General features: G+C 43.1%; 2 long non-coding RNA genes across 3 annotated transcripts in view; both read left to right on the top strand.

Annotated features, from left to right (window-relative positions):
- Nucleotides 1–21,846, top strand: part of LOC123329241 — a 39,457-nt gene that overhangs the window by 5,051 nt on the left and 12,560 nt on the right. For both annotated transcript variants that reach the window (XR_006544613.2, XR_006544612.2), the window contains one exon: nt 17,485–17,581. This is a non-coding gene — a long non-coding RNA (uncharacterized LOC123329241). The remainder of the gene's footprint in view (nt 1–17,484; nt 17,582–21,846) is intronic.
- On the top strand, nt 13,756–14,429 carry LOC123329242. The gene is made up of 2 exons (XR_006544614.1): nt 13,756–14,191; nt 14,308–14,429. It is a non-coding gene; the product is annotated as an uncharacterized LOC123329242 (long non-coding RNA).

Raw genomic sequence — 21,846 nt, 5'->3', positions numbered from 1 at the left:
CATCTGTGTATCTGAGGTTATTGATATTTCTGCCAGCAATCTTGATTCTAGCTTGTGCTTCAGAAAGGTTTGTAGGCTTCTTTAATTAAAGGATTTTAAAAATTAAAATATAATTGACATATTACATTATTAGTTTCAGGTGCACAGCAGTCATTCAGTATTTGTGCATATTGCTAAACAGTCCACCACCACAAGTCTAGTTAGCATCCTTTACCATACATGGTTTCTCATGATAAGAACTTTTAAGATTTACTCTCTTAGCAAGTTTCAAAAATACAACACAATATATTAACTGTAGTCACTATGCTGAATTATATCCCATAAAACTTATTTATTTTATAACTAAAAGTTTGACACCCTTCCCCTATTTTGCCTACCCTTTATCCCCTGCCTCTAGCAACCAATGTGTTCTCCATATTTGTGAGTTTGTTTTGTTTTTAGATTTCACATATAAGTGAGATCATATGGTATTTATATTTCTCTGTCTGACCTGTTTCATTTAGTATAATGCCCTCAAGGTCCATCCATGTTATTGCAAATGGCAATGTTTCATTCTTTTTTATGGCTCTATTTCTTTGTACAGGTATTTACATATATATCACAATTTCTTTATCCATTCATCCATCAAGGGGCATTTAGGTTGCCTCCATATCTTTTTTAAAAATTAATTTTCTTAGCTAAAGTGTAATTGCTTTACAATGTTGTGTTAGTTTCTGCTGTACAACAATGTGAATCAGCTACAAGTGTACATATATCCCCTCCTTGAGTGTCCATATCTTGGTTATTGTACATGGTGCTGCAGTGAACACAGGTGTATAGGTATCTTAAGTTAGTGTTTGTGTTGCCTTCAGATAAATACCAAAAGTGGAATTGCTGGATCATATGGTACTTATATATTTTTGATTATTTGAAGAATCTCCATACTGTTTTCCACAGTAACTGTACCAATTTACTTTCCACTGAACAGTACATAAGGATTCCCTTTCTCTACATTCTCACCAATGCTTGTCATTAAAAAAAAAAAAACTAATAGACATTCTAACACATGTAAGGTGATATCTTGTTATGGTTTTGATTTGCATTTCCTTGATAAATAGTGATGCTGAGCACCTTTTCTTGTACCTATTAACCATCTGTATATCTGGAGAGGATTATGCTGCTGCTGCTGCTAAGTCACTTCAGTTGTGTCCGACTCTGTGCAACCCCATAGACAGCCTCCCACCAGGCTCCTCCATCCCTGGGATTCTCCAGGCAAGAACACTGGAGTGGGTTGCCATTTCCTTCTCCAAGAATGAAAGTGAAAAGTGAAAGTGAAGTCGCTCAGTCATGTCCGACTCTTAGCGACGTCATGGACTGCAGCCCACCAGGTTCCTCCATCTATGGGATTCTCCAGGCAAGAGTACTGGAGTGGATTACCATTTCCTTCTCCAGGAGAGGATTATAGTTAGCCCTTAAATGCTTGTATAGTTAGAAGCCTGCCTGTCAGTCTGTGGCATGAATATACACTGTTGTTGTTTGCTCATTAACTCGTGTCCAACTCTTTGCGACCCCATGGACTATATAGCCTGCCAGGCTCTTCCATCCATGGGATTCTTCAGACAAGAATACTGGAGTGGGTTGCCATCTCCTTCTCTGGGGGATCTTCCTGACCCAGGGATCAAACCTGTGTCTCCTGAATTAGAAGGTGGATTCTTTATCACTGATCACCAGGGAAGCCCGAATGTATACGAATAAGATTCTTACACGGAGATACTGAGGGCCTCAGGTGTTACTTCTTGTGGTGTCCTGGGGTGGGAGCTAGTTAAGAACTCTTCCTCCATTTGTTACAGTCAGGGAGCCCCACTGGTCACCAGAGCCAGGAGATCTAGAAGGACCCCCCTGGGTGTCAGCAGCAAGAATTGGGACACCAGACAGTGTAGAAGCTCCTTCACGGGAGACACCAGCAAGCTGGAGGCAGGCAGAGAGAGTGCAAAACTCGCGCCCACCCTCCATTCCTGGAAAGCACTTTTGCAGACCCCTACAAGTGTGCCAAGCCCGAGGTCTACCCCCAGGACAAAGCTCCAAGACTTGTAAAAAAGCCTCCTTCACAGAAAGACTGGGGGTGTGTTTCAGCCAGCTATGTGCACTGTGCCTTGGGGCAGGGGCAGGCCAAGAACTATCTTTCCATCTGTCCCAGGCCCATGATTTCAAATCCTGCTGATCATTAGAGCCAGACAATCAAGGGGCCTCTCCTGGGCAGCGGCCACAAAAACAGCACCAAGCGTGTGTCCCAGCTCCCTCTGGAGCAGGGCAGAGGGACTGTGCAGAGTGAGAATCCATCCTCCAGCGTCTCAGAGAACTGATGTCTGCCCTTTGAATACTGCTGATGAGAAGCCTGCCCCTTGGGCTGCAGCTCTGAACCGAACAGACCTGTCTCACAGAGAGACTGACCATCTTGTCTACCGCCTTTCTGCTGTGCCCCAGGAGGGTTCGGTGGTTAAGAATTCTGCCTCCGTTGATTACAATCCTGCGGGACCCACAAATGTAGGTGTTACTGGCCATCAGAGCCAGGAGCTTTAGACAGGCTCCCGAGCAGCAGTTGCACAAGTCAGGGCGCCAGACGAGAGAGAAGCTCCTTTGGGGGAGACACTGTTACTGAGTCCAGGCTTGCTCTCCTCACCACATGACAGGCCAATGAATCAGACGAGATGTTGAGGCAGGGAATACAACTTTATTTGGAAAGCCAACAGACCGAGAAGATGGCAGATGAGTGTCTCCAAAAAAAACATCAGGGCCTGGTTGTCAGTTTCTTTTATAGAACAGAGAGGGAGAGGAGGTAAGGAAGTAAAGTGAAAAGGCCATTTATCTTGCAAAATAGGAAGGGATGTGTTCATTTCTTCTTAAATCCTTCGTTTATAAACTTTTCCTTTATAAATGTCTATCTTATTTCTGTTTTTCCAATGAGCATGTATTATTTGTATTATAGAAGACATACTAAGTAAATTTCTAGACTTCTATTTTATTAATTTTTGGCTGTGCTGAGTCTTTGTTGCTGCAAGGGCTTTTCTCTTAGCTGTGGCGCGCAGGGGCTACTCTTCGGTTGAAGAGTGCAGGCTTTTCATTGCAGTGGCTTCTCTTGGTACAGAGCACAGGCTCCAGGGATGCAGACTTCAGTAGTTGCAGCTCTGGGACTCTAGAGGACAGTCGCGGTAGTCATGTCGCAAGGGCTTAGCTGCTCCCAACATTGGGATCCTCCCAGATCAAGGATCAAACCTGTGTCTCCTGCATTGGCAGGTGGACTCTTTACTTCTGAGCCACCAGGGAAGCCCCAATTTCTTCTTTTCTGCAGCTATTCACAGGCAGGTAGATTGTCTCCCTGTAAGATGAACAAAGCCGCTTTAGTTTAACATTCAAGCAAAGTGGCAGGGTTCCCGGGGGGCAGGCCATTATATATGATTACAGTAACAAAAGCAACAAAAAGCAAGGGGTAAAATCAAAGAAACAAATCTAACAGGGAGTCAGAATTGGCTCTTCCCTGTCACAACACCGGCCGCCTGAAGTGAGGAGAAAACAGAGCCCAGACATGGCAGTCACTGGCCTCTGTCTTTGGAAAGTATTGGATTGGCCCAGAAGTTCTTTCGGGTATTTTTGTAACCCTAACAGCTTATGGAAAATTCCAAATGAACTTTTGGGCCAACCCAATATTGTAGCTGACTCTACGTGTGTTGGATGCTCTCCCCATTGGGATGATTCTTTAAGATAAGCAAATAAGCCTCTTTTGCAGAAAGTCTGGGCACCTCTCAGGTGGCTGCCTCTGCCTGGTCCCTGAAGCTTGTGAGAGTCCCAGCACATGAGCCCCTGAAGTGTTGTTTCTCTTCCATTGGAGAACTGTTCTTGATGAAAGGAGGCCAAAGAAACAGATAATTACATACAATGTGTAATCCTTGATTGGCTCTTAGATGATTAAAAATGCAATGAAAGACACTATTGAAATAACTGGGGACATTTGAATAAAGACTCCTACTAGATAATAATATTAAATATAATATCAGATCATAAAATTGTATCCGTTTAAATTTTCCCAAGTGTTATAACTCTATTATAGTTGGATTAGAGAATGCTCTTGCTTTTAGGTGATACATGCTAATGCCTTTAGGAATAAAATATCACAATGTCTATAACTCTCTCAGATGGTTTGACATGGTCTTATCCATTAATATGCTAATGTGTATCTCCAAAATATAAGAGCTCATTAAAAATGGAAGAGTCATTTCTCAGTTTGCAGTCATTTTACAGGTCTCATATAATAAGCCCTGTTGGCTTTCTAAGCTAGATGTTTTGGGAGCTCATCTCTCAGAGGCAGGTCTTAAGAGCTGGATGCCTGATGTGGGGTTCAAACCTTTTCCTCCTCTCGGGGGAGGAAGGAGGAACTCAGGGTTTTGAGTTCCCTCCTGATTGTGGGTCACCACCATGTGGGTGGGGGGGTTCATGTTGAGATTGTGTCTCAGTCCCTCCTACCCGCTTCCAAGTAGGTTTTTTTCTCATTCAGTCAGTTTTGGATTTTTTTGGGTTTTTTGTCCAGAGGAAGTGATTCCTTACATAGCTGTAGATTTCAGTGTATCTGTGGGAGGAACTGAGTTCAAGACCTTCTGACACCACCACCATGAATCTATTTATTCATCATGAGCTTTCGACCAACCCAGGAAGCAATCGTGAAATGTTAAATATGCAAGGTCACCTAATGTGATTATTTGGGGTAAGAAATGGGTTTCTCATTTGGAGTTTTAAATGCACCACCCTTAAAAAAAGTACTTAGAGAACTACCTGGTTATCAAGCTAACCTGTGTCAACTGAAAAAATATGTGCAGTCTAAAATGTTTCGTTTGGTAGAAGTTTTTAGGATTTCACGCCTGGAGGAAGCATCTGAAGTGACCCTGAGGGAACTGCTCTGAGGAGGCAGGTGCTCTGAGAGGGCTGGGTGGTGACAGACAGGGGCAGGTTATATAGAAGTTTTGAAGCTAAGGACAGGTAATCTGAACATCAAAAGATGATTGTTAATTAAAGAAAACTAGATATCTCAAGTTAAGGATTTTCTACATATGGGAGGATGCAAGAGTCTGGGCTCACTGGAATCATTCCCTTGAAAGACACCTCAGCTGTCTGGGACCAGTATCCTGTGTTTTCACATTCTGAGTTCCATCAGCACTTACCAGCTCACAGTGTAGGGATGCAATCTCTGATGACTGTGACATCCTTGTTTACTGATATGGCAGGAAATATTCCATTTCTCACCTGAGACCAAGTCACCCAGCTCAGCTCTCAACACTAAAAGAATAGATGGAAGTGGATGTCTGAAATTCCCTAATTTTTTTTCTGCTCAAGAGAGATAGGATTCTGTGACTGTATTACCTGTGATGAACCCAGGTAATAAGCTCAATATTGGGACCAACATTTGGAGAGGGAACTCATGAAAATTTTGCTGTTTTTTTAAAAAAGAAGTGAAGGCAGTGACGTATCCAGAAATGATGATTTAGTCATCATGGTCCGTAGCGGCGGCTGTGAGGAGACACCCCATGCCCATGGTAAGGAACAGCGGCTGTGCTTTGCTGGAGCAGCCGTGAAGAGATACCCCACGTCCAAAGTAAGAGAAACCCCAGTAAGACGGTAGGCACTGAGAGAGGGCATTGGAGGGCAGACAGACAGAAACACAGTCACAGACAACTAGCCAATCTGATCACACGGACTACAGCCTTGTCTAACTCAGTGAAACTAAGCCATGCCGTGTAAGGCTGCCCAAGATGGATGGATCATGGTAGAGAGTTCTGACAAAACATGGTCCACTGGAGAAGGGAATGGCAAACCACTTCAGTATTCTTGCCTTGAGAACCCCATGAACAGTATGAAAAGGCAAAAAGATAGGACACTGAAAGGTGAACTCCCCAGGTCAGTAGGTGCCCAATATGCTACTGGAGATCAGTGGAGAAATAACTCCAGAAAGAATGAAGAGACGGAGACAAAGCAAAAACAACACTCAATTGTGGACTGGTGATAGAAGCAAGGTCCGATGTGTAAAGAGCAATATTGCATAGGAACCTGGAATGTTACATCCATGAATCAAGGCAAATTGGAAGTGGTCAAACAGGAAATGGCAAGAGTGAACATCGACATTTTAGGAATCAGTGAACTAAAATGGACTGGAGTGGGTGAATTTAACTCAGATGACCATTATATCTACTACTGTGGGAAAGAATCCCTTAGAAGAAATGGAGTAGCCATCATAGTCAACAAAAGAGTCCAAAATGCAGTACTTGGATGCAATCTCAAAAATGACAGAATGATCTCTGTTCAGTTTCAAGGCAAACCATTCAGTATCACTGTAATCCTAGTCTATGCCCTGACCTGTAATGCTGAAGACGCTAAAGTTGAACTATGAAAATCTACAAGACCTTTTAGAACTAACACCCAAAAAAGATGTCCTTTTCATTATAGGGGACTGGAATGCAAAAGTAGGAAGTCAAGAAATACCTTGAGTAACGGACAAATTTGGCCTTGGAGTACAGAATGAAGCAGGGCAAAGGCTTATAGCGTTTTGACAAGAAAATGCACTGGTCATAGCAAACACCCTCTTCCAACAACACAAGAGAAGACTCTATACATGGACACCACCAGATGGCTGACACTAAAATCAGATTGATTATATTCTTTACAGCCAAAGATGGAGAAGCTCTATACAGTCAGCAAGGACAAGACCAGGAGCTGACTGTGGCTCAGATCATGAACTCCTTATTGCCAAATTCAGACTTAAATTGAAGAAAGTAGGGAAAACCACTAAACCATTCAGGTATGACCTAAATCAATTCCGTTAACAATTATACAGTAGAAGTGAGAAATAGATTTAAGGGACTAGATCTGATAGAGTGCCTGATGAACTATAGATGGAGGTTTGTGACATTGTACAGGAGACAAGGATTAAGACCATCCCCAAGAAAAATAAGAAAGCCTTCCTCAGTGATCAATGCAAAGAAATAGAGAAAAACAGCAGAATGAGTAAGACTAGAGATCTCTTCAAGAAAATTGGAGATACCAGTGGAACATTTCATGCAAAGATGGGCTCAGTAAAGAACAGAAATGCTATGGACCTAACAGAATCAGAACATATTAAGAAGAGGTGGCAAGAATACACAGAAGAACTGTACAAAAAAGATCTTCACAACCCAGATAATTACAATGGTGTGATCACTCACCTAGAGCCAGACATCCTGAAATGTGAAGTCAAGTGGGCCTTAGAAAGCATCACTACGAACAAAGCTAGTGGAGGTGATGGAATTCCAGTGGAGCTATTTCAAATACTGAAAGATGATGCTTTGAAAGTGCTGCACTCAATATGCCAGCAAATTTGGAAAACTCAGCAGTGGCCACAGGACTGGAAAAGGTCAGTTTTCATTCCAATCCCAAAGAAAGGCAATGCCAAAGAATGCTCAAACTACCACACAATTGCACTCATCTCACACGCTAGCAAAGTAATACTCAAAATTCTCCAAGCCAGGCTTCAGCAATACGTGAACCATGAACTTCCAGATGTTCAAGCTGGTTTTAGAAAAGGCAGAGGAACCAGAGATCAAATTGCCAACATCCAATGGATCATCAAAAATGCAAGAGAGTTCCAGAAAAGCATCTATTTCTGCTTTATTGACTATGCCAAAGCCTTTGACTGTGTGGATCACAATAAACTGTGGGAAATTCTTCAAGAGATGGGCATACCAGACCACCTTATCTGCCTCTTGAGAAATCTGTATGCAGGTCAAGAATCAACAGTTAGAACTGGACATAGAACAACAAAGTGAAGTGAAGTCATTCAGTCATATCCAACTCTTTGTGACCCCATGGACTGTGGCCTACCAAGCTCCTCTGTCCATGGGATTTTCCAGGCAAGAATACTGGAGTGGGTTGCCATTTCCTTCTCCAGGAGATCTTCCCAACCCAGGGATCAAACCCAGGTCTCCCGTACTGTAGGCAGACACTTTACCGTCTGAACCATCAGGGAATTCTCTGCTTCATGGAACAACAGACTGGTTCCAAATAGGAAAAGGAGTACATCAAGGCTGTATATCGTCACCTTACTTATTTAACTTATATGCAGAGTACATCATGAGAAATTCTGGGCTGAATGAAGCACAAGCTGGAATCAAGATTTCTGGGAGAAATATCAATAACCTCAGATATGCAGATGACACCACCCTTATGGCAGAAAGTGAAGAAAAATTAAAGAGTCTCTTGATGAAATTGAAAGAGGAGAGTGAAAAAGTTGGCTTAAAGCTCAACATTCAGAAAACGAAGATCATGGCATCCGGTCCCATCACTTCGTGGCAAATAGATGTGGAAACAGCGGCTGATTTTGTTTTTCTGGGCTCCAAAATCACTGCAGATGGTGATTGCAGCCATGAAATTAAAAGATGCTTACTCCTTGGAAGGAAAGTTATGACCAACCTAGATAGCATATTCAAAAGCAGAGACATTATTTTACCAACAGGGGTCCATCTAGTCAAGGCTATGGTTTTTGTAGTAGTCACGTATGGATGTGAGAGTTGGACTATAAAGAAAGCTGAGTGCCAAAGAATTGATGCTTTTGAACTGTGGTGTTGGAGAAGACTCTTGAGAATCCCTTGGACTGCAAGGAGATCCAACCAGTCTATCTTAAAGCAGATCAGTCCTGAGTGTTCATTGGAAGGACTGATGTTGAAGCTGAAGCTCCAATACTTTGGCCACCTGATACCAAGAACTGACTTATTTTAAAAGACCCTGATGCTGGGAAAGATTGAAGGTGGGAGGAGAATGGGATGACAGAGGATGAGATGGTTGGATGGCATCACTGACTCAATGGACATGAGTTTGAGTAAATTCTGGGAGTCAGTGATGGACAGGGTGGCCTGGCCTGCTGCAGTCTATGGGGTCGCAGAGTCAGACATGACTGAGCGACTGAACTGAACAGTTATTATTTATTGAACTTTATTATACAAAGTACTTGCTTATTGCTTTACTTGTATTTCTCTTAAGTCCCATATCAAACCAATTCAGACTTGAGAAACTTGATTCAGAAAGTTTAAGTAACTTAGCCAAGACCACAAAGCTAGTGAATGACAGAACCATTGTGATTCTCTGGTCTGGGATTTTTCTTATTGTACATACTGCCTCAGAAGAGTTAAAGGAATAGGAAAGACATTACTGGAAGAGGGAATTCTGAAATACAATGCAGGAATCACTATTTTAACATATCTACTTCCAACAGTGGAATAAGCTGACTTGGGTGGTTTGATAGTAGTTGAGGAAGACTACTATAAAGGGATATGGAACTCTTAGATGACCTCTAAGTCTTCCACCAAGTCTTGGATCTGATGCCTATGCAGAGGCATTTTATTGGAAAGAATAAAGAAAGATAGCGGACTTTTGTTGCAAAGATTCAACCATACTGTGTACAACTCAGGAAAGACATGCATTTTCCCATATAATTTTGGATCTATTTGGGGTTTGCCAGCTATATCTGGGTGTTCTTTCTGCAAATATCCAGGTCATCATGGTTCTCAGTGAGACTTTTTAATGAAGTCTTCCTTATGTCTCTTGTCTCCTAGACTTTAGTTCTTTTAGGGTAAAATGCTAGCTCTTACTTGGTTTTGCATTCCTTTAGCTTAGCTCACTCTGGAGAAGGCAATGGCAACCCACTCCAGTACTCTTGCCTGGAAAATCCCATGGATGGAGGAGCCTGGTAGGCTGCAGTCCATGGGGTCTCTACAAGTCGGACACGACTGAGTGACTTCACTTTCACTTTTCACTTTCATGCATTGGAGAAGGAAATGGCAACCCACTCCAGTGTTCTTGCCTGGAGAATTCCAGGGACAGGGGAGCCTGGTGGTCTGCCGACTATGGGGTCACACAGAGTCGGACACGACTGAAGCGACTTAGCAGCAGCAGCAGCTTAGGCCACCACCCAGAAGGTGCTAAATAAAAATTTGTCAAAATGAACTGTATAAAAACCAAATCCAGTCACATCATAACTCTATTCAGAGTATTTGGTTTCTCCCTATTGCCTCCAGAAAAATGTCCAAGTTACTCCTCACAGAGTAAAGGCTCTCTGTGATTTGTCTTCTTTCTGTTTCTTTGTCTTTTCATCCCCTCCATGTTTGTGTTTTAGGCTGCAACCAAGTCAGACTGCTTGCATATTTGTTCTTGTACTCTTGTTCCTCACCTCCATGAATTTGCAAGGATGTTTTCTCTGTTTGGCTTGCCTCAGGCATGAGCTCTTCTACAAGTTCTTCCCTGATTCTCCTCAGATCAGATCAGATCAGTCGCTCAGTCGTGTCCACTCTTTGATTCTCCCAGGTCTCCCCAAAACCAGGGGATTGTGTCACCATCTTTCATCCTCCCATCCAACCTCTATCATGGCACCTTGAGTTCTGTGGTTTATCTCTGTAGAAATAGCCCTATTTCCCACCAGGGAGCTATCTCTGCATTTTCTCATGCATATGGATATTTCCAGAAGCTTGAGCTTTACCTGATCTACAAAAGACACTCAGTTACTATGTGATGAGTGACTGAATCAATCAAAAAAGTATAAATCTCCCTCCATATCTGAAACCTGTTGAATAAAATACAAGAGACCAATCTAATGAAATGCCAGCCTCCCATTTTGGATGGGATAACAAATAAGACACTTGAAGTATTTACCCATAGGTGTACAAGAGGATGCGTCTGTTTTGTTTGTGTGTGTGTGACTTATTACAAACATCTTTTTGTTAATATGCCAACAGTGTTACAAGGTGGATAAAAATTATTAATTTTGTGCTCCTGACTGAATGCTGTTTGCATCCTCCCAAAATCTGAAATTGGGTCATGAGAGTGGAGCCCTCGTGAATGGGGTTAGTGCCGCTATAAAAGAAACCCGAGAGCTCCCTTCCCCTCCCACCTTGAGAGGACACAGCTCCAAAGTGGTCACTCCAGGAAGTGGTCCTTCACCAGACACCAAATCTGCCAGCATCTTGGGTTTGGATTTTCCAACCTCCAGAACTGGGAGGAATCAATTTCTGTTGCTTAGAAGCCACCCAGTTTCTAGTATGTTGCTTCAACAGTGCAAACAGACTAAGACACCTTCTTTTTCAGGGAAGGCTGTGATAATGAGTCAGTGACCAATTCTTTAGTCAAATACAGAGGCTACTGTTAGGTCCAGAACTCAACTGTTGCTTTGCCACTGTTCAGGAATTTTCTTTATGGATAACCTGAAAAAAAAAAAAAAAGATAAAAAGCAGGACACGATTTCTGTCCAGTTATCTTATTGTATATTAGAAATGAGGTTGAGGGGAGCATTCCATATCTACATCATATGACATAAGGAGAATAACTATGTCCCATACTACTACTGACCGTAGGACCACATCTTCATTTGTTAAGCATGGACTGTGTGCCAGGCACTCTTTCTGGCATTATAGATATCTCTCCTTTAAGCCACAATGCAGGTTTGAGGTAATTATTCTTACATGAGTACATGTAATGTACCGATGTTTGTAGGTTATTAATGAGGGGTTAATACCATCTATCTTTAGGGTTAGTATAAGGAGAATGACAAAACGCATTTGAGAATGTTTTCTAACAGTAAATCTCTATACAAATAGATCATTTTATTCCTGACAACTTATTTCAAAAGGAGACACACTCAAATTTGAGCATATGTAATAGCATTTGTTTAATTATCCAATTATGTCCTATTTCAAGACATTGTTGACTTGGTAACTCAGAGCCTTAATTGTCAAACAGAATTCTTCTCAGAGATACATGTTAGATGTGAGTATACATACCTTCATGTACAGAATGTACTGGATCATAGAATGCTAGGTATGGAAGGCTCCGTCTATGGCTTCCAGCTCAATTTCTTTATTTTACAAAAGTGGAACTTGAAACAATAAGAGGGTGGCTTATTGGTAGTCAGAAGTACATTCTGTCAAGTTCTGGATGATAAAGCGCTGGTAACAAAGGAAAGAAAACTATGGAAAGGGGTTTGGAGAAACTGCTTTGGGGAAACGGAGTTGGGAGAGAGAGAACAGGCTTTCCAGGCACAATATTGGAAAGGGTGCCCCAGCTTCAACCTTAATTCCTGAAGCCTTCCCTCCATTTGGCATCAAGGAATCCAGACAGCAGAGTCAGATGGGCTGGGATTCCAGCCTCTAACCAGGAGGATGGCTGGGTCATTGCATCGCAGGTGCAGACCAGGTGTGCCTGAGTTCCAGTACTACTCCCAAGTGTGACTGGCTCATCAGAGGACTGGGGAATCCAGGAACTGGAAGCTGGGGCTGCAAGATGGTCCTGGCATTGTGCTGCAATTGTGAGGGCAGAGCTGAGCCCAGAATCCAGCAGTCCCGACCCCTGCTCTGGCCTCCATGCTTTCTGGATGCGTCAAGTCTACCTTTGGCTCTAGTCGTCTTTCCTGGACCTCACTTGTCTCTTTCTTCCATAAAAACTTTTATTGCAAAAGATGAACAATATGATTGGTGTGACTCTATATAACTGGAGTAATGAGAGGCTTGGGGACAATTTCACGTCTGCCCCCTATCACATAATGGGAACAGGGATTCCCCCATGCCAGCACGTGACCCCCACCCACACTTGCCAGGCACCAAATGTCTACCAGGCACTTCATCTGGCACTGTGAGGATTTCCATTGCTTGGTGGCACTTGCTCTGATGTGATGTTTACAGAACACACAGCCACATCCAAGATCATTCAACAATTCGAATATATCTACTTCTTCACACAGTCTGTTCAGCAATAACAAAATGTGTTTACCCTGCCTTCCAGTCTGGAGTATTGAAAGATCCTGGTCTTTGAAGCCTTTCTCCAACACTTACTTGCTGTGTTAACTTGAAGCAATTCCTTAACTTCTCTGAACCTCAGTTCTCATCAAGGATGTAACAGTTTCTGCCTCGCACGGTTGGTGTACATAGTTTCTGGCATGTAATGAAGAGTTCATAAATGATAGCTATTATTATATAGCTACTTCTGTTAATATCTTTTATCAGACCAGTTACAAGAAAATGAGTGAAACCTAAATTGAGTGCATTCAAAAGCAATAATAATAGCAACATTAGCAGTATTTGCCAAGCACTTTCTATATTTTGGGTGCTGTTTTATCAACAATTGCCTATATTATTTAATCCTCACAACAACCTTTGCTACCAGTTTAAAGGTAGTAAATCATTGTGTAGATACTGGTAAGTAAAGCGATTAAAAATTAAAAAAAAAATACTTGTAAATAGTTCGACTAGTTTCTGGCATATAGTAAGTGCTTTGTTGTTCCTGTTTAGTCACTAAGTCATGTCAGACTCTTTGTGATCCCATGGACTGTAGCCCACCAGGCTTCTCTATCCATAGGATCTCCCAGGCAAGAATACTGGAGTAGGTTGCCATTTCCTCCTGCAGAGGACCTTCCCTACCCAGGGATCAAACCCCCATCCCCAGCATTGGCAGGTGGATTCTTTACCACTGTGCCACCTGGGAAGACAAGAAGTGCTATAAATGCTTATTAAAATTTAAAAGGGTAAATACCATTCTTTCCCCCATTTCTCAGATAGAGATACTGACTCCCAGAAATGAAATGACTTGGCCAAAGTCACAATGCTAGAGAGGAAGAAAACCGAGATCCACGCTCTGGTGGGCTTCCTGCAGGCCTCGCATGAAGAGTGTGACAAACAGGTCTAGTATTTCTGGCAGCGTGGAAAGCTGGCCCACGATGGAGATGAAGAGAGCAATTCACCCACCAAGTTATCCTGCGTGTTAGCTTTCTCCCTCATTTCTTCAGATACTGACTTCTTCCAACCCCCTCACTCCCAGGGCTTGCTCTGTTCATCCACTTGGGTGGTCCTCTGGAGAGCAACTGAACTACACCAATCTCTTTCTGATCCCACAGGGGACCTTGAAAAGTCACCATTCTTTCTCAAGAGCTTTCCTGTTTCAAATAACCCCATTTTCATCCACATTGTACATAGCAGGTCAACCCAGATCAGAAATCTACCTGCCATCCCCCCACCACCTTTGTGATTTTTTTCCTAGAACGTTCCTAATCCCCTCTCTGCACAAATCTATACATCATTTTCCCAGAGTCTCAAGAAATGGATTCCTGGAAATGTGCATGTGTGTTACTTAATCACGCAGCTGCAGCATGGGGATACAGGTAAACTTCTCTCTGCTCATGTCCAGACAGCCAGGAATGTGATGGGATGCACGCCTCTTCTTGCTCCATGGTTTACCTTTTCTCCAGAGTAACCTCTGCCACATGTCTCTGCACAGAAAGCCTCGTCCATCTCAGAAGACTGTGGCTTGATCTCAACGATAAGAACATCCCTGTCACTGGAATCCACGGCTCAAGGGGCCTGCTTTGCTTCTCAAGGATGCTAAGTTCTTAAACCCAGGCAAGATGAAGAACATATTGTGCATCCCTTGGGGACTATTTAAAACGTACAATATAAATATTTCTGCTTTGAATGGACTTAACTTAGCAAGCCTGGGTCTGGTTTGTGTCCTTCTAGTCATCACACCGACGGGGTGTGTGCCAGCCCTTCATTTAGCTGAGCCGAGTGGAGCTGGCGAAGAGCCGTCAGCACCCGAGTGCCCCTTGAGGGGTGCCAAGTCGCCCTTGATCACATAATGCCTTTCAGATAAGGTTAGCTCCGCAGGAGGCCCTGCCTCATGCTAGTGCTCCGGGTCTCCCGTGGCAATGAAATCCAAAGGGAAAGTCAGGGAGACGTTCCTGGTGGTCCCATGGTTAACACTTTGCCTTCCAATACACAGTGTACAGGTTCAATCCCTGGTCAGGGAGCAAAGATCCTGCATGCCTTGCAGCTAAAAATCCAGAGCATAAAAAAACAGAAGCAATATTGTAACAGATTCATTAAAGCCTTAAAAAAAGAAAGAGGCCCCATGAAACCTCACCCAAAAAATAAATAAAAGTTAAAAAGAGAAAGGGAGAGTCAGCCAGCCAGGGGTGACAGTGGGGTGCTGGGCCTGAGACACATGGCCTTTGCTTTGTCAGAGTCGACCCCAAACCACTGTCTTCCTTCCCACCCCTTTCCCCTTACCAGGGTGTCCTGAAATTTTTCTGAATATAACGGAAAAACTAAGAACAGCCACATCTTTCTCCTGGCATCCTCCCACTTTGCCAAGCTTAATGGCTGCATGTCAAATAGGAGTCAATACAATTTGAGTCTCACACAGTGTTCAGAAATCTAGCCTGGTCCCTTTGTCCTGTCTTAATTTGGGACCCAAGCCTTGTTGAGGACTAGGGAGCAGGCAGTGTGCAGGCTCTCCTGAGTCTTGTAGGACTGTGCTTAGTTGATTCAGTCGTGTCCGACTGTTTGCAATCCCATGAACCGTAGCCCCCCAGGCTCCTCTGTCCATGGGGATTCTCCAGACAAGAATACTGGAGTAGGTTGCCATGCCCTCCTCCAGGGGATCTTCCCAACCCAGGACTCCCGTATTGCAGGCAGTTTCTTTACCATCTGAGCCACCAGGAAGCCCCGTGTAGGGCTGAGTGGTGTCTATTTTCTGTGTATGTTCTATTTGCAGGTCTTTTTTGGTTCTGAGAAACATTAAACAGTAAAAGAAGCCTCACTGGGTGCAGGAAACATCTGTCTTTGTGAAGCCAGGGGATACTAAGTACTCCAGGGACAGTACTAAGTGGGAAAGTGGCTCAGATGCCTTCCTTCAAGCAAAACCTCCTGAGGAAGCCCCAGCTTCAAAGGGATTTTTCTGGCTCAAGGAGGGTGTTGAGTGTGTCAACTTAAAAAATATTCACAACCTCAAAGTTGAGAGCTATTTTTTTTGGTGGGAATTTTTAGGACTTCAAACCCAGAAGACAGTATCTCAAATAAACTGAGAGAACTCCTCCGAGGAGATGGAGGGAGCCAGGTTATATAGAAGTTTTATAACGAAGTGGGCAGGAAGTCTGAACATCAAAAATCTATTGTTAATGAAAGAAAACCAGTTATCTCAAGTTAAGAAATTTAGGCTTTTCTCTGTATGTAAAGATGCAAGAATCTGGGCTCACTGAAATCATTTCTTTGATATTTACCTCAGCTATCTGGGGCCAGTATCCTGTTTTCAGATTCTGAGCTTCCTTTCTTCAGGGCTCACGGTAGGGATTGGGTGCAGTCTGAGGGCAGGTATTCTTCCTGAATTCCCTCAGATTTCACCAGCTCACCATTGTGCTGGCTGCAATTGCTGAGGACTGTGACATCCTTGTTTATTGATATGGCAGGAAATATTCCACTTCTCAAATGGAACACTATGAACAGCACCCCTGGGAAATACCTGAGGCTTTGAGGAGCAGAGCTAGGGAAGCCTCTGGATATAAAGGGAACACACAACCTGGGGTTCTGGCTCCAGTTCTGCTGTAACCCCCTTGAATGGTAGCAAGCCAGTCATTTCACACTTTTTTTTAAAAGTCACTCAATTGTGTTTGACTCTTTGCAACCCCATGGACTATATATAGTCCATGGAATTCTACAGGCCAGAATACTGGAGCGGGTAGCCTTTCCCTTCTCCAGGGGATCTTCCCAACACAGGAATCAAATCCAGGTCTTCCACACTGCAGGTGGATTCTTTACCAGCTGAGCCACAAGGGAAGCCCAAGAATACTAGAGTGGGTAGCCTATCCCTTCTCCAGAGGATCTTCCTGACCCAGGAATCAAACTGGGATCTCCTACATTGCAAGCAAGATTCTTTACCAACTGAGCTATCAGGGAAGCCCATTTAACACTTAGGTGCTTATTCTCTCTTCTGTCAGTGAGTGTTCAGATGAGAATAGTGTGTGGTGATCAATTCATTCTCACAGCACTTCCTGCTTGACTCAGTTTGCAGAGGAATATCAGGGGTTGTAACCAGAATTCCACTCATTATTTTTCTTCTTCTCCTCCCAGCTCCCACATCACTTTGGATCAGCCAGAGAAGAGATGCTACCTGGGGTCTCCTTGCATCCCCAGAGTCTTGGTGCAAAGTTCTATGTATTGGGTTCTTTATAGCCAACAGAAATTTCTTCCTCACAGTTTTGGAGTCTGAATGTCCAAGGTCAGGGCACGAGTACAGTTGGCTTCTAATGAGGGCCCTCTTACTGATTCCTGACAACACATGGCCTTCTCACTGTGTCCTCACAGGGCAGAAGGGGAAATGGAGCTCTCTGAGGTCTCTTTAGCAAGGACACTAATCACATTCGGGAGGGCTCCACCCTAATGACCCAATTACATCCCCAAAGCCCTGTCTCATAATACCATCTCCTTAGGGGTTAGGTTTTCAACATACAAATTTGGTGGGTTTGTAAATATTCAATCTATAATATCCAATCCCTCCATATACTGCAAATCAGCCAACCTCAGACACGTCCTGTGTCTTGCCCACTTGGTGGTGTTCTATAGCTTATTTTCTCCTGCTCTAAACTTCCTTTATTTTTCTTTTTGCCTTTCCATTTAACAGAAAAAAAACAAGCAGTTATGTGTACAAAGCACTGTGATGTCTCAGATGATTTGTAAGAACTGGCTGAAGAAGCTGGAGTCCAAGGCTGTGGACACAGGTAAGGTGGGGGTTGTCACCACCCCCAATCTCTGCACAAGGCTGGTGTCTCTGGAATATCAGAAGCCCTGTTCCTGGCCTAAGGTCTTCATTTACTCCAGGCTCCCACCTCACTGGGGATCTCTGTTTCCCAGACTCCTCATATAAAATAAGGAGACTTAGTTTGCTGATTACCAAGATGCCTGTTAATTCTAACCTCCTTGGAAGATGCCACCCCATATACTTCTTAAAATAGGCTTGGGCTGGAGCTGATCAGGATACCAACAAAGCAAAGCAGAATTTCAAGGAATGAAGTTCAAAGGTCTTGCACCCTGATGTCTTTGGTGCTGCTTGCCTAATAAAAGAAAACAAAACATCACCAGTAAGATATTTTACTGTTGATGAGGAAGAATGCCCATGGCTTCTTTTTTGCATTAGATAGCACCATAAATGCAACACAATTTCAGATTGTTTGGAACTTTTTATTTTATGAAAGTCACCCCCAATCACAGGACCCCGACATTACAGCCATTATTCTCGGTTTTTCTGTTTGACAGTTATCTTGGCTATGAGATTATCTCAAAGTTGGAAGACACTGATTTATGCATTTTTTCATGGACATCTCATCATGAACATCTTTGGTGCTAATAAGATTACAGGCTTTGGGATCAGATAGCCCCTTTTAAAAAATATTTATTATTTATTTTTTGGCTGCATTGACTGTTAGTTGTGGCTTATGGAATCTTTCGTTGCAACATATGGGGTCTAGTTTCATTACCAGGGATCAAACCCCAGCCCCCTGCATTGGGAGCATGGAGTCTCACCACGGGACCACCAGGGAAGGCCCAGTTAGCCACATTCTATCTGTATAACTCTAGATAGTGTCTAAACCATCAGTTTCCCCATCTGTAAAATAGTACAACGACTAGGATTAATGTGAACACATGTGGCGCAGAGTTTGACATGTAGACAGTATCAGTTCTGCCCTGCCTCCTTCTGAATATCCCAGACAGCTATTATTTGTGGTCTTTCCTATCTGACTAACCAAAAAGGATTATGAAACTAGTTCTATGTTTTGTTTTGCCAAAATTATTTTGGTGTGTTATGTTGAGCCAATCCAGCATTTATCTTTTGAACTTCCCTTTTGAGAGACACTGTGCATTTTCCTGTGTAGTGTATAAAAAGCATGATCCTAGTTCTCGAGGAACCTATCACCTATAAAGGGAGATTAAAGCTAATCTGCAAATAGCTGTGATGCAGCTGTAATACAAGGTATGTTGAGAGATAGAGGAGGCACACAGATTGCGATGACTCCAAAGTAGGAAGAGGGAACTTCCTGCCAGTGACAGTTCCAGTTCTGCCCCTTTAAATGCACCCACCTGCAGGCAGACACCCCATTCTCTTGGCTCCTGTTCTGTGCTTATCATATCCTCTGGTTTCTCCACCTTGTTTAATGCTTTGCTCTCCTGCCTCTCCATTTAACTTCTTGACCATTTTTTCTTAAACCATTTTTCTCATGTCTGCCTTTGTGATAATCATGCCCCCCTGACTTCATATATTGTTTATACAGTAGGGTTCACACTCTACTACTCTGTCCAGAGCTCCAGGAAACTCACCTAGCTAGTTTTGCCCAGGTCTTCCCTGGTAGCTCAGCAGTAAAGGATCTGCCTGCAGTGCAGTAGATGCAAGAGACACAAGTTCAAGTTCTGGGTGGGGAAGATCCCCTGGAGAAGGAAATGGCAACCCACTCCAGTATGCTTGCCTGGAAAATTCCATAGACCGAGGAGCCTGGTGGGCTACAGTCCATGGGGTCGCATAGAGTCAGACATGACAGAGCACACACACATACACACGGCCCTGCCCTATTCATTAGCCATGCCCTGATTCACTAGCTCCACCCTGATTTATTAACCACTCCATAAGTCATTGGCCATGCCCTGATTCACTAGTCATGCCCTGATTCTTCCTCATCCTGTACTCAGGATGTTTTTGGTACAGGAGAGACTTGATCTGTTCCTTTAAGAGCAGATGATTTTTCAAAAGATAGAAGAGATTTCTAAATGCTGAAAATGAGCTACACAAAGTGCAAATACAGGAAATTGTCCCATCTCTGGGGATTGCTGAGTCATGGGGCTGGAACACAGGTCAGAGAATGGAGATATGGAAGAATTCTGAATGGATAAATTGAGGTAAAATTGTGGAGGTCTCAGACATCTCATTTAATAGTTTTAAACTTCATCTGGCAGTATGGAGCTACTAGAGATTTCTTATCTAAATATGTTTTAAGATTTCTTGACAAAGGCTTTGCAGCTTGAGAAGGGATATAATCTCATTTCTGGGTGTACCATGCTTCCTTGGGGCCCCTCCATGACCCACAATTATCCCAGTATCACCTGGTGGCGCTTGCTTCAGCCTCAGCTATGCTTTTTCCTTTCTGACCTGGACCTTCTCTGATGCTGCACCTGGAATGGGAAGGAAGGGCCCTCACAAGTATTCCATCCTGCCAGCCCCAACGTGCAAACAGGTTAACCCACATGGCAACCTTTACCCCATGGGGAGGCAGGTGGGTGATAAATGTTACCCTCTGGGGCACATTATCCACAGCTCTTAGGAGAATCCCACATGGCTGAGCCCAGAATGTACCATGGAACTGCTGCCCTTGTTTTCTGTTTTCTTCCTCTGCCTTATTCCCCTCCTATTTCCTGGGATCTCTTCCCAAAATACATACCTTTGAGAAATGCCTTATCTCAAGGTCTGTTTTTTTTCCTCAGAAAGCTGGGGTAATACCTGTGGGACTTGTGTCTCTGCCCTGGAGCAAGGATGAGAATAAGATTTCAAACTACATTTCAAATCCATTAGCCTATAGGGGATTTTGTTTTTTGTTTTTTACCCATATTCTTTTCTTTGTTTGTTATTATAAAATATATTTAACATAAAAGTTGCTATTTTAACCATTTCTAAGTGTCAAGTCAGTGGCATTACTTATGTGCACAGTATTATTCTACTATGATCACTTAAACTTCAAACTTCTTTCATTACCCCTACAGAAATACTTTAGCCAGCAAGCAAGAACGTCCTTCCAGCCTGGGTAACCTCTCATCTACTTTATGGCTCTGAATTCTTCTGTTCTAGAGATTGCATATACTAATACAATATTTATCCTTTTACGTCTGGCTTGTTTGACTCAGCATAACATTTTTAAGATTCATCCAAATTGTAGCATGTATTAGAACTTCACTCCTTTTCATGGAGTATATTTTCATGGACATGGAGTATATATTTCATGTCTTTTTCATGGACAATATTCCCTTGTTTGGATATACCATATTTTGTTTTCACATTCATCCATCGACGGACACTTGGATTACTTCCACATTTTGACTCTTGTGAATAATGCTGCAGTGAATATTCTCATACAAGGATCTGTTCAAATCCTTTTGGGGGGTATGTACTCAGGAAGGAAATTGCTGAGTCATATGGTGATACTGTATTTAACTTTTTGAGGGATTGACAACATGCTTTCAACAGCCGTTGTGCCATTTTACATTCCCACCAGCAGTGTAAGAGGGTTCCAGTTTCTCCACATCCTCACCAGCACATTGTTTTCCATTTAAAAATTTTTTTATTATTTCCATCCTGGTGGGTGTAAATGGTATCTCATTGTGGGTTTTGTTGTTTTGTTTTGGTTTTTGTTTGCACTGGGTCTTCGTTGCTACGCAGTCTTTCTCTAGCTGCAGAAAGCAGAGGCTACGCTCTGGTTGAGGTGCCTGGGCTTCCCACTGTGGTGGCTTCTGTTGCTGTGGTGCACTGGCTCCCGGCACACGGGCTCAGTACTTGTGGCTCAAGAGCGTGCGCTGCAGCACGCAGGTTTCAGCATTCGTGGCACTCGGGCTCAGAAGCTATGATACAAGGGCTTAGTTGCTCTGCAGCCTGTGGAATCTCCTCACACCAGGGGTTGACCCTGTGTCCCCTGCATTGGCAGGCAGATTCCTATCCACTGTACCACCTGGGGAATCCTCATTGTGGTTTTGATTTCCATTTGCTTAAGGAGGAAGGACTCTGAGAGCATCCTGTCATGTGCTTATGGGTCATTTGTATATTTTCTTTGTAGAAATATCTATTGAAATCTTTTGTCTTTGAAACAAGTTGGGTGGTTTGTGTTTTTCTTGTTGAAAATTAGTCTCTTTATATATTCTGGATGTATGGTGAGGTATACCAGAGATTCAGTTTGCAAACATTTGCTCCCATTCTGTCCATTGTCTTTTTACTTTCTTGATAAAGTCCTTG

The sequence above is a fragment of the Bubalus bubalis genome, chromosome 14, assembly GCF_019923935.1.
Source record: "Bubalus bubalis isolate 160015118507 breed Murrah chromosome 14, NDDB_SH_1, whole genome shotgun sequence".
NCBI classification, from domain to species: domain Eukaryota; kingdom Metazoa; phylum Chordata; class Mammalia; order Artiodactyla; family Bovidae; genus Bubalus; species Bubalus bubalis.
The sequence above is the reverse complement of the archived record's forward strand: the minus strand, read 5'-3'. Positions and strand labels throughout refer to the sequence as shown.